Below are 12398 nucleotides of genomic sequence, written 5' to 3' on the forward strand. Positions count from 1 at the left end.
TCCACAGATGGGGAAACCGAGGTTGAGGGTTGAGTGACCTGCCCAAGGTTTCACAGCTAGTGAGTGGGGGAGCCAGGTTGTAAAACTATGTCTGCAGGGCAGTCTGACCCTCCCAACCCCTTAACCTCGTCGGTCTTCGGGCGACGGTGTTTTTAGCCTGGGGACACCCTCCCTACCCCCACTGTTGGCTACGAAGAGGACTTTGAGAAACACCCAATAGGGACACGGGTTCTCACTCAAGGCCCCTGGGCATCGTCTCCACCGAAAGTCCAATGGTTCCTCCTCTTGGGCAGCCAGGGGAGCCAGCCCTGTAACTCCTGGCCTGAACAGAGGGGGTTCGTGCCAGAAGGCTGAGCCCCAGTTGGCCCTGCTGCTGCCTGGGGAAGGTCAGGTCGAGGCCCAAATCCACCCTCCCCTCCAGCGACCTGCATTTATTGAATGCCCACTGTGCTCACTGCCCAGGGAGTGGCTTTTTGTCACTTCCTTACATGCGCCCTTTGTGGTCCCACCTCCCAGCCTTGATGCCCACAGGTCGTCCCTTATCCTCCCAGCAAACATGCATGAGCCCCGACTGTGCCCCCTCTGTCCTCAGGGACGGAGCAAGGCGTATATAGACACAGTCCCTGCTCTGTCGCCATGTGGAAACAATACACAGGCAAGCAGACCGATCACTGAATACGTCAGGATTGCACGGGGCCCGGGAGATATGAACTGAGCACTGAGCAGCGAGTGCAGCACGTGGGTGACAGTCAGGATGGTGGGGGAGGGCTGCCTGGAGGAGGAGGCCCCTGAGCGGAGACGTTAGAGGGGAGAAGGACCCACCATGCTAAGGGCTGGGGGGAGGCGGGCGGGGAGTGTGGGTTAGGGGAATGGAATGAGAGAAGTATTTCCCCAGCCGCTGCCAGAGAGCGGGGCTCCCTCAAGGTCATTGTTGCTGTCGGCCTGACCTTCCACCATTGGACCACCCTGTCCCGCAGCAGCTGGTCTCAGATTGCAGCACGCTCCCCGTTGACAAGGTATGACCCTCCTCAGGGCCTGCTTGGCCCCTCGCGTCCGCCCTGAGGTGCACAGACGAGGAAACGGAGGCTGAGCGTGGAGAATGTCATCCAAGGTCACACAGCCGGGTGTCCCTCTCCTAACTCAGGCCCCTGCCCTTCTCCGCCTGCCCCTCCACCGTCCCCAGAAGGCAGTGGCTGGAGGACCCCTGGGGGGGGGCGGGGAGGGGAAGGCAGCCCTGCACCAGCCCATATATAACCCACCCCACGTGCCTCCTCGTGTTAATAAATGGGGAACCAAGGGGTCATAAATCCTGGGGCTGCCAATGTCCCTGGGACCAGCTCTTTCTCTGGCCACGCACTAGTACTTTTTACAACCCATTAATTAGTCCCTCTAATAAAGTTTGACAAAATGATAACTTGCCCATGAAAAGTGTTGTAATAAATACATTTTCCCTAACTTTCAACCGTTGGAGCATGGCCGCCTCATAAACCCTCCGCCACGGTTCACCGCCTTATTGTCTCTCTATATTTCTCCATCACCCTGGAAGTTCGGGGCCTGGGGCCTCGTGGACGCGGGCTAGGCCTGGGCCTGGCTCCCCTGACTGGGTACCTCCAGGGGGACGGTCACGGGCGGTCCCTCCCCTGCTCTCAGGCCGGCGGTGGCCCCCAACGCCCGGGACAGCCCTTCCCAGACTCCAGGCCCGACTTCCCCAGTCCTGCTTTACCCACGCGGCCCCTGAAGGAATCCTGTCCGCGTGTATGTTTTCTTCAAACCGATGCACTTAAATACATTTATGTCGAAAGAAACCTTGGTCACCATTACAGAAAACCTGGAAAAGCAGTATCATAACCCCCTGGAAAGGCAATAAAAATACATATAAGAGGGAAAAAAAGAGGATGCCACTAAATCCCGGACAACCTGTCCTACCGGCTGCCTCGCGCTCTGAGCCTGAGGCCGGCCTACCACGCTCTTTGCTGTAAAGCGAGGTCTCCTCCTTGGAGTCTCTGCGGTGGGTCGCCACATCCCCGTACACCGCCCAGAGGTTTCTGTCTAGCAGCTGGGGGGGGGGGGGGGGGGGCAGGTGGGCCAGGGGTGGTGGTGGCCCCCTCGGGAAGCCCAGGTGCATGGCCAGCCCACTGTTTCCTGCTCAGTAACGGGAGACAGGGCTCTTCCCGTTTCACAGAAAGTTGAGAGAACAGCCATTGTTTGGGTGACAGAGGAAGGACCCTGAGGAGTGGCTTGTGGGGAGCAGGCTGGAGTCGCGTATCAAGTTCAGCCTCACTGCCCAAGGTCATTTGTGTCGCCTCCTCTCCCTGGGGGTGGGGGAGGGGGATGATTTAGAACTGCTGCTAAGCCTGTCATCAGATCAGCCCTGACTCTGACCTGCAGGGATTCCCGGATTCCAGACCCAGGATCTCCTAGAGCCCCCACACTCTCCCCTGCCCCCCCACACCCCCCCCCCCACACACACATCATCCTGGCGGGGAGGCCAGGGCGCCTCAGGGCTCCTGGCACTTCTCACTCATGTGGCCTCAAGTGGGGATTTGGACGGACGCAGGGTTATTCTTCTCCCTCTCCTCCAGGACCTGACCCTGCGCAGAGGAGGGGCTCGGTCAGTTGCCTGAACGGGTGACTAGTTGTGCCCATTTCACAGATGAGCAAAGCAAGGCCCAAAAGGAAAAACGATGAGCCTGAGTCCCCAGGGACTCATGGAAGTGGGCCCGGCGTGCACCTGAGAGGAGGGCAGGACACACACCCATCTGCCAGGAGAGGAAACCCAGCTCAGAGAGGCTGGGGGACTTGCCCAAAGTCCCAGAGGAGGGTAAGTGCTTCCTGCGGCCGCTGTAACAAATCACCGCAAACCTGGTGGCTCGGAACGGCAGAAACTCATTCTCTCACGGATCCGAGAGCCGGAAGTCTAACATCCGGGTGTCGGCAGGGACAAAGGTTCAAGGTGAGAATCTTCCTTGCTTCTCGCAGCGTCCGGGGCTCTGGGCGTTCTGTGACTTGTGGCTGCATCACTCCAATCTCTGCCTCCGTCTTCCCGTGGACGCCCCCTCTGTCATCTCTCCTTCTTCTCCTAAGGGCACTTGTCACTGGATTGAGGGCCCACCCTCCTCCAAGCTGATCTCATCTCGAGATTCTGCACTTAATTTCACCTGCAAAGACTTTCCCCAAACAGTCACGTTCACCGGATCGGGGACATCTTTTGGGGGGACCACCATTCGACCCACCACAAGCAGGACCAGGATTGATGCTGAGAATACAGCCTCCTGGTTCTCTCTGCGACACACACACACACACACACACACACACACACACACACACCAGCGCTCACCTTCTCCCCTCCCCCCCATGCCACCACGGGCTGCCTGGCCCACCACCCTCCTGCCCAGGCACAGCGGGCACAGGGGCAGTGGGCCCCGGCCCTCAGGGCTACCCTGGTCGTGCACAGGCCCACGCTCCTGTTTAATTAAAATAAAAGACTGAACTCAGCTCAATGATACCAGCATCAACCCACCCACCTGCCTGGGGACCCATCTCCTTGAGGAAATTTATGGCCATAATTTAGCAGGTGAGTTATGGCTGCTGGCACCTAGCTGTGAGAATTGCCCAGGCACATTAAACCCACCTGCTGACGCCCCTCGATGCCAGAGCCACCCTCATGGAGCCTGTAACACGGAGGTGGCACAGAATTGGGGGCCCCCGTGGGAGCCTCCGGAGCTGGGGGCAGGGGCCTGGGTTCCCGCCCCAGGGCGGGCTGCCCATCCTGGTGCCAGCAGTCCGGTGAGACTGAGTGTGGTATGTGGAACAGCAGCACCTAATTGATGGTTACAAATGCAGAAACTCAGCGCCCACACTAACACCAGGCCTGCAGGCTAGCAGCCCCCTGGCCCGGGATGTGCGGACACGGTCGTGTTTGAGAAGGGCTGGCAGAAAACACAGATCAGAGTGGAACCCACGCAAACCTGTGAATCCAGACCTCCCCACACCCCACACCCGGCCTACACACATGTCCACAGCCCCTGTACAGGCTCGCCCACACGCGTGTGCCCGCTCACCCCCACAGAAACACAGTCACACTCTGCTGCTCCCCACCTGGGTGCACACCCGTCCCCTTTCACACTGGTGTGGAAACACACACCCCAGATGCCCACACACAACACACACTCGTACGCAACCTGAGCGCCCTCCCTAATGGATCCTCGGGGGGAGTTCCAAGAAGACCTCCACCTCGCGTGTGTGTTTTAGCGACTCACCCGGGTAAATACATGGGCCTTGGAGATCCAACCCATGGATAGCACTCGTGCCATACGTTGCCAATCCCATGCCCACAGCAGACATCACTAATCGATTCCAGCATGCTTTCCGACGGAGCACGGATCCAGCTTCTCTATCCTCCCTGGAGGCCACCACCTCCAGTCAGCGTCAACTCAGAAGAAGAAGTGGGGTTTCGGTCAGCCTGCCTATTCGGCAGATGAGGAAGCAAAGGAAGGTCTCGTGAGGAGTCTCCGCGGACCAGCTAGAGCCTGCTTCTCCCAGCCTCTCCAGAGAAGCCCTGGCCCGGCGGGGCAGGCAGGGGGTGCCGGGGAGGAGCACAGCTGGGAGGCTGGCAGGGGCCCCCGCACAGCCCTTCCCTGCCCGTCCACATTGTGATCTCGCCACGCCGGCGACGTCCCTTCTGTCCGCGCCCGCCTGCTCCCCGCAGCTGCTCTTTTGAAAGCCCTGCCTGGGGAGGCCGTCGCTGCGTCCCTCTGTTCCCTTTTCAGACCATTGTCCTCCCCTTGGCGCCAGCCGTGTTCTTCTCTGGGCCGCTTCATTAGCAGTATTATGAATGCCCGGAGGAAAGAGTCCCCCAGATCCTTTCTCACAGCAACTCACGCTCCGCAGTGCAAGCGGCCGGCAGACAGGAAGCAGGGGCTGGTGCCAGGAGATGCCCCCGCCCCGCCTCCCGGGCTCTTCACTTGCCAACGCCCAGCTGGACCCCTCGGCCCCATCTTCCCGGGCCGCCGTGGAGGGGAGGAAAAGGCTTGCAGAAAACCCGGCTGGAGGTGCCCATGGCCCGTTGATACAGCCTGCTCTGAGCAATGCGTACGAGTTAAGTCTTGGAGGGGGAGACGTTAGAGCCCCAGCCGTAGGATGGGCTCAGAACCCAGCAGCCGTGTCCTCCCCGCCTCCATGCAGAGAAAGCACAGAAGTCAATGGACAGCAGGGCCAGAGCTGTGTGACCTTGGCCAGCCCACCGCTGTCTCTACGCTCAATTTCTTCTGAGTCAAAAGTGTTTACAGCCCGGCCGGCGTGACTCGGGGATCGAGCGTCGACCTATGAACCCGGAGGTCAAGGTTCGATTCCCAGTCAGGGGCACATGTCTGGGTTGCAGGCTCAATCCCCAGTGGGGAGGGGAGGGGAGGGGGCGGCGTGTAGGAGGCAGCCGATCAATGATTCTCTCTCCTCGTTGATGTTTCTATCTCTCTCTCCCTCTCCCTTCCTCTCTGAAATCAATAAAAAAAAAATACCGTATATGTATTTGAAGTGTTTGCAAAGCGTATGGTCCTGGGCTAGGCCCCCTACCTGCTCTATCTTACCTAAAACTCGTGTCAGTGCTCTGCTGCTCCATAACAGATCACCCCAACACTTAATGCCTCAAAGCAACAACAATCGTTTGGTGTGCTTATGAACCTGTCATTTTTTTGGGGGGGCGGGACTTAGCAAGCACAGCTAACCACTGCTCCCCATGACCTCCGCGGAGGCAAATCAGCCATGGAGTGGAGGATCGATTCCCAACACAGTTCACTCACAGAGCAGGAGGGTTGGCCCTGGCTGTGGGTGGGGAGCCGGCTGGGCTGTTCAATGGGGGGATGGGGGGGAGTCCCATTCTACTCCACAGGCTGCTTTAGCTTCCTCACCGCATGGCGGCCGGGTCCCAGAGAGGGCATCCCAACGGAGCCAGGCACGTGTGTGTGCGCGTGCCATTTCTTATGACCTAGCCTGGGAAGTCACAGCAGCACCCCCACTGTATCCTATTGGTGGAGGCAATCTCATATGCGCCCCCCCCCCCCCGCCAGTTTCGAGGGGTGGGTGGTTAGACTCCGCCTCTTGACCTAGGTAGGAGAGGCGAGGTTCTGCAAGGGAGTGAGGGATGGGAAATAGCGTTGTGACCGTCTTTGGAAAGCACAAGTTGTCACGTTCTTGGGAACAAGGTAGGTGTGACGTCGATGATTCCCATTTCACAGATGAGGAAAATGAGGTTGAAGGAGGTTAATTTTGCCCCACGTCACCCAGCTAAGTGGCTCAGCTTGGAACACATGCCGTCTAACTTCGAAACCTAGGATTGGCAAACATTTTTTTTTTTTCAGCTGCCAAACATCTCTTTCTAATAAAATCTTCTGGGGAAGACGGTGCAAGGGAGGGGGGCAAGCTGAGTCTGGGAGAGCGGTGATCACACTTGGTCTGTGGAAGGAGCCCTGTGGACAACGGGTTGGGGGAGGGGGGATGGGCTGGAGGGGGGCTCCGTCACCCTGGGGCTGCAGAGGAGGGCAGCGCCCTCGGCCCCAGGGGATCCGTGGAGGTGAGGAAAGAGCCCCTCGGACTCCAGTGCGGAGATGGAATGGCTGGGCCGCTGTCCCTGTCACCAGGGAACTTCCAGTAAGGCAGCTCCCGGGGGCAGAGGAGCGTGGGACCCGAGGAAGAGGGGGTGACTCACCCGAGCCCCACTCCCGGCTGCCAGCTCAGCCGCTCTGACGTCAGCCGCGGCGTCTCCGGGCCCTGCCTTCCTGAACGTCACTTCCCAGGATGCCAAGGTGTTCCTCGCGTGGTGGCTGTGACGTGGCCACGGTTTGCTGTAAAAAGAGGAGCTTAAAAATAGCCGCGTTGTAGGGGGTGGAGGGACGAGAGACGCCCCCCTCCCCACCCACAGGGGTGAGGGGGCAAGTCACCAGCACCTCCCAGGGCTGCGCCCATCAACGATGCCCCCTCCGCGCCACCCTGAGCCCAGCTGGGGAGAACTCTCTGAGATTTCCCCGTGCCCGTGCTGGGGAGGCTTTCTGGGGCTTCCGACAAATCATCTCCGGGATCCGTGCCGTCTACCAGCTTTGTTCTCTCTCCTCCGGGCCTCGAGGTGCTGAGGAAAAAAACGCCTGCAACCTCAGGGGGTCCGCTGGTGACCGGGGACGCCTGCAGGGCCTTGCTCACAGCCTAGCTCTCGACAGGCTGCCCCTGGCTTCAAATCCTCTCCCTCCCCCTTCCTTGCTGGGTGATCTTAAGCGCGTGATTTGACTTCTCTGGAACTCAGTTTCCACATCTGTAAAATGGGCCCATACACAGAAAGACCCGAACACATTAGAAGGGAAGGGGGCGCCTGGAAGGCTGGAGAGCAGGAATCCCGTGTCCACCCTGCGGGTCCAGCGAGTGCCTGCTTCCCATCAAGAGGCTCAGCAGAGAGCGCGGCCCATGGAAACAGCCCGAGAGCCTTCGCGCTGCTTGATGAATGTTCCATTTAGTGCAATAAACAATACAATTACTCAACTCCTGCAACTCCACGCGGAGCGGGGTGGGCCGGCGGGGTAGGAGGCAAGACGGCCCTTCTGAGTCAGCCCTGCTATTAATTACAGGCACTTAAGCGCCGCTCTGGAAACCTGTGTCACACCTTCGCAGCTGCTGAAAGGCGGGGGGGGGTGGGGGGGACGAAGGTGATGTCCCTCGGTCCTTCGTTATGGCATCTAGCAAAGTGGGCACAGCCAGAGATGGCTCCAGGAAAACACTCTCCCTTCCTCCCCCACTGTCACGGCCTGTTCTCTGTGTCACAATAAATCTGTGTGACCAAATAATGACATAACCTCCGGGGCATCCAATGCCAAGCGTTATGGCTCCCACGTCCAGCGTGGGCGGTGGGTCGGGAGGCTCTGCTCACCTTGGCTGGGCTCACCGTCACGTCCAGGGCTCAGCTGGCTGTTGGCAGATCTCCGGATTGGCCACGTCCACTTGGTTCTGTCCCACGTGCCTCTTGTCCTCCGGCAGCCCGGCCCAAGCTCACTCTCCCAGCCGCTGGGCAGGGAGGGATCCGAGAAAGAGTAGAGCCAGCAAACCCTCGTGAGAGCCCAGCTTGGAACGGACGGAGTGCCAATTTCTACCACATTCTCTTGGCGGACACGACTCCCATGGCCAAGCCCGGCTTCGAGGGATGGGAAAGAGACTGTGCCTCTGGGAGGGAAGGGGTTACAAAGCCACATCATAAAGAGGCAGAGAGCCCTGACCGGTTTGGCTCAGTGGATAGAGCGTCGGCCTGGGGACTGAAGGGTCCCAGGCTCGATTCCAGTCAAGGGCATGTACCTTGGTTGCGGGCACATCCCCAGTAGGGGGTGTGCAAGAGGCAGCTGGTCGATGTTTCTCTCCCATAGATGTTTCTCTCTCTCTATCCCTCTCCCTTCCTCTCTGTAAAAAATCAATAAAATATATTTTTTAAAAATAAAATAAAGAGGCAGAGATAGGGGAGAGGCAGGGAGAGGGAGCTGAGGTCTTTCTCAGTCGGTCCAACACCACCAACTGGACCATATAGAATCCATGTGAATCGGTTGTAGAATAGCCCTGCCTTTTCTAGCCAGGCAGCAGTGGGTAAGCTGTCGACCTCTCTAAGCCTCTCTTTCCTCATCTGCAGAATGGGGATAAAAATGGCATCTATATCATGGAACCACTGTGAGGACTAAAAGAGATGATGCATTGGAAGTGGCCGTCACACCGTAGGTGCTTAATAAATCTTTGCTCATGATCGTCAACACCACCCTCACAGATCAGTGACCATGGGGGTTGAAAACTTGACCCGCGTTTGAATTCTGGCTCCGCCATTTGCCAGCTGTGTGACCTGCAGGGAGTGCCTGGACCCCTCTGCGCCTCCGTTTCCTTATCTGTCGGGAAGGGATGTGTATTCACATCCCAAGGGCCCTGTAGGAGGCAATCACATATTTCCTACAAGAGGCTGACTTCGCTCCATGGCCGGCACGGCAGTGAGTTCTCAGGAAATGGGGCGGATTGTGATTATGAATACCTATAAATAGGAAATATGAATACCCATTTCTGAGAGCAGCTCTGAGGAACAATGAGGGTGATGGACCATGGAGGCGCCTCGAAAGCCAGAAGAGGCCGGCATTTATCAACACCGCGTTGGTCGCCTGAGACGGAAACCCAAGTCCAATCAGCTTCGGCAAAACAGGAGATGTTCTTAGCTCTTGTCGCCAGAAATTCTGTGGGAAGGATAGGATGCCCACCTCCCCTGGACATTTCCTTTGCGTTCCTCTGCTTCTCCCTTTACTGGTCACTTCCTTTCTCTCACATCAGCCTCTCCACAGAGCAGGGGGCACAGTCATACGCATAGGCCGCTGAGGGTTCGCCTCTATGGAAACGTCATGTCCAGTCCAAGAGCAGAAATCCCAGGGAAGAGTTCTGATTGGCCCAGTGAGAGTCACATGCCCTTCTTTAGACCAATCACTGCAGTTGGAGGATGGGGATATTATGATTGGCAGCCCCCCATCAGGAGCATGTGTGGAGAAAAGGAAGCACAGAGTCCTGGAAGGAAAGGGAAGTTAGATAAACCCAAAAGGCCTGTATGGCTCTGCTCAACACTCTCTAGGTCTGCTCGCCCCATCTGACTAGATAGAGGCGCTTGGGTCTAGGCCAGGGGTCGGCAAACTCATTCGTCCACAGAGCCAAATATCAACAGGACAACGATTGACATTTCTTTGGAGAGCCACATTTTTTAAACGTGAACTTCTTCTAACGCCACTTCTTCAAAATAGACTCGCCCAGGCCGTGGTATTTTGTGGAAGAGCCACACTCAAGGGGCCAAAGAGCCGCACGTGGCTTGCGAGCCGCGGTTTGCCGACCACGGGTCTAGGCAATGTCAAGAGACTCACTCAGGCTGGAACCGGTTTGGCTCAGTGGATAGAGTGTCAGCCTGCGGACTGAAGGGTCCCAGGTTCGATTCCGGTCAAGGGCATGTACCTTGGTTGTGGGCACATCCCCAGTAGGAGGTGTGCAGGAGGCAGCTGATGGATGTTTCTCTCTAACTCTCTATCCCTCTCCCTTCCTCTCTGTAAAAAATCAATAAAATATATTTTTTTTTAAAAAAAGAGAGGGAGACTCACTCAGGTCACACGGCGGGAAAATAAGACGTCACTCCCAGCACTATGCGATCCTGTGTCTCCTGGAAGACAGAGTTCCCCGGGCCCCAGGCAGCCCTGCTCAGCACGTCACCCAACCTGGCCGAATCCCCTTGCACCTCGGGCCCGGTCCACGTGTCCCCGCCACCCTCACAAGATGAGCTGTGGCGTTCGGTCGCTCACTTCTGAACCCGTGGCCGCAGCCCAGCGCCCCCGGGCCCCTTCTGCTGAGTCTTGGAGTTGTCAGACACCTCGGAAGCAATCGCCCACAACTTTCAGGTCTGTCCAAGGCAGCCTGCCTTTGTCCAGCGTCATTTGCTGGATATTCCGCAAGAAATTGGATCCATATGGGCCAGATGCCTCCGACGCTCATCCCGCAGGGGTCCGGGTTTGGCACAAAAAGGCTGAGCGCTGTGGAAACGCTCCTCCTTCCCTGGGGACCGGAGTGCAGCCACCAAGTCCAAGGGAATGACAAGTCCCTGGCCAAAGACGGAGCCAGTGCCTTCAAAGTCTATCCTAGAGGGTCAGCGCAGGACAGAGACCAGGGACAAGAGAAGCCGGCGACCTCGGTGTCCTGGACCTGGGGGGAGGCTGGGGCACAGCCTCTCCCGACTGCTGCCTAAACAGCCTGTCCCCATCCCTCCTCCGCCGTTCTGTAGCTGGGGGACCATGAGCAAGCCTCCGTTTCCTCGTCTGAAAAAAAAAAAGGGATAAAAACGGTGCTGGTCCTCTGGGATCGCGTTTTCATAATAACGATGAGATGAGGGATATAAAACTAAATGGTAGTTGGTAGTGTTATTTGTGGTGCTATTACCATTATCACCACCAAGATCATGACCACCAATCAACATCATTGCGGTTATTGCATCTTCATCAACAGCACCACCATCACCACCATTATTATCATCATCATCAGATCATTACAATCATCCCCACCACCACCAGCCGCAGCATTATATCACCATATCATTACTCCCATCATCACCATCATCATCACCATCACCACCTCCAGCACCATCGCCACCATCAGCACCACCAGTACCACCATGAGTGACATTATTACAATCATCACCATCATCATCACTATCACAACCTCTAGCACCATCGCCACCATCAGCACCACCAGTACTACCATGACTGACATCATTACAATCATCACCATCATCATCATCATTATCATCAGCATCACCATCATCATCACCATCACCATCTCCAGCACCATCACCGCCATCACCCCTACACCATCCTCATCTCCATCGTCATCACCACCACTATTGAGCAAAGCCTAGTTGTTAGGCCAACACTGATGTCTTCAGCCCCACAACCCCTGTCCTCCCCCAGGTCCCCATCATCTTGAACCCAGAGCACTGGTAGACCCTCTTACCTACCTACCTGCCTCTAGTCTCGCTCCCTCCAAACCCCAGCTCCTGCTCAGAGCCCTTTCAGGATGCCATCACCCATGAAATAAGTCCCAAGCTCTTTCATACGGAATCGGGGGCCCTCTGGCCCCTTCCTAATTTGTCACCCACACCCTGCTGTCTCTGTCACATCAAAGGGTACCCCACTCTCCCAAATATGCCACACCTCCCCAGGCCTCCAGGATGAGATGCCTGCTGTTCTCTCCACCCACAATGCCCCTCTCCATTCCTTGCCAAACCCCCAGTGCCCCTCCTGGGCTCAGCTCAAAGGGCTCCTTCTTGACAGAGCTCCCAGTAAACCCTCATGGACAGCATTGCCTGCAGACGGCTCTGCGCTTCTTAGTTTCAAAGGAAGAGGAGCAAGAGCTGGAGAAGGGTGTGAAGGACACATCGGCACACACGGGACTCTTTCTCTGATGTCCTGGGAGGAATCGCAAGGAAACGGCTGTCTCCCTAGGGAATTCAAAATCACGCCCCCCCCCCCCCCCCCACCGTTGAAGACGCACGGAGCCAGCCGCGCACTTTTAGGGGGTGCGCCTTTCTTAGGCCTGAAGTGACATCATCCATCCTCTTCCGAAGCCAGCATTCCTAGCTCGGATCCCAGCCCCACCCTTTCCCGTCTATTTGAAGGACTTCGCTTCCTCCACTACACAATGGCTGGTTGTGCTCAAGGACCTCAGAGAACCCTTCCTGTCCGCAGCCAGGAGACAGCGGACCTGGCAGACCGGTGCCCCCGCTGGCAGAGCCGCCCACCCTGAACTTGAGAGGAGGAGGAGCTGCCCTGCAGTTTTGCTGGAAGCTTGCACTCTGCTCGCCCTGAGCATGCGTT

At 57.3% G+C, this 12398-nt stretch overlaps 1 long non-coding RNA gene across 2 annotated transcripts; it reads right to left on the bottom strand.

The window, feature by feature from the left end:
* Positions 1-530: 530 nt before the first annotated feature.
* On the bottom strand, positions 531-12090 carry LOC307094057. Of its 2 annotated transcripts, XR_013813035.1 has the most exons (7): positions 11971-12090; positions 10137-10844; positions 9064-9558; positions 7910-8043; positions 6704-6839; positions 4260-4466; positions 531-3820 (listed from the first exon to the last, which is right to left on the bottom strand). It is a non-coding gene; the product is annotated as an uncharacterized lncRNA (long non-coding RNA). The 2 variants fall into 2 exon arrangements; XR_013813036.1 differs by having other exon boundaries at positions 7910-9558.
* Positions 12091-12398: the final 308 nt, after the last annotated feature.

This window comes from Cnephaeus nilssonii, assembly GCF_951640355.1.
Source record: "Cnephaeus nilssonii genome assembly, chromosome: 22".
NCBI classification, from domain to species: Eukaryota; Metazoa; Chordata; class Mammalia; order Chiroptera; family Vespertilionidae; genus Cnephaeus; species Cnephaeus nilssonii.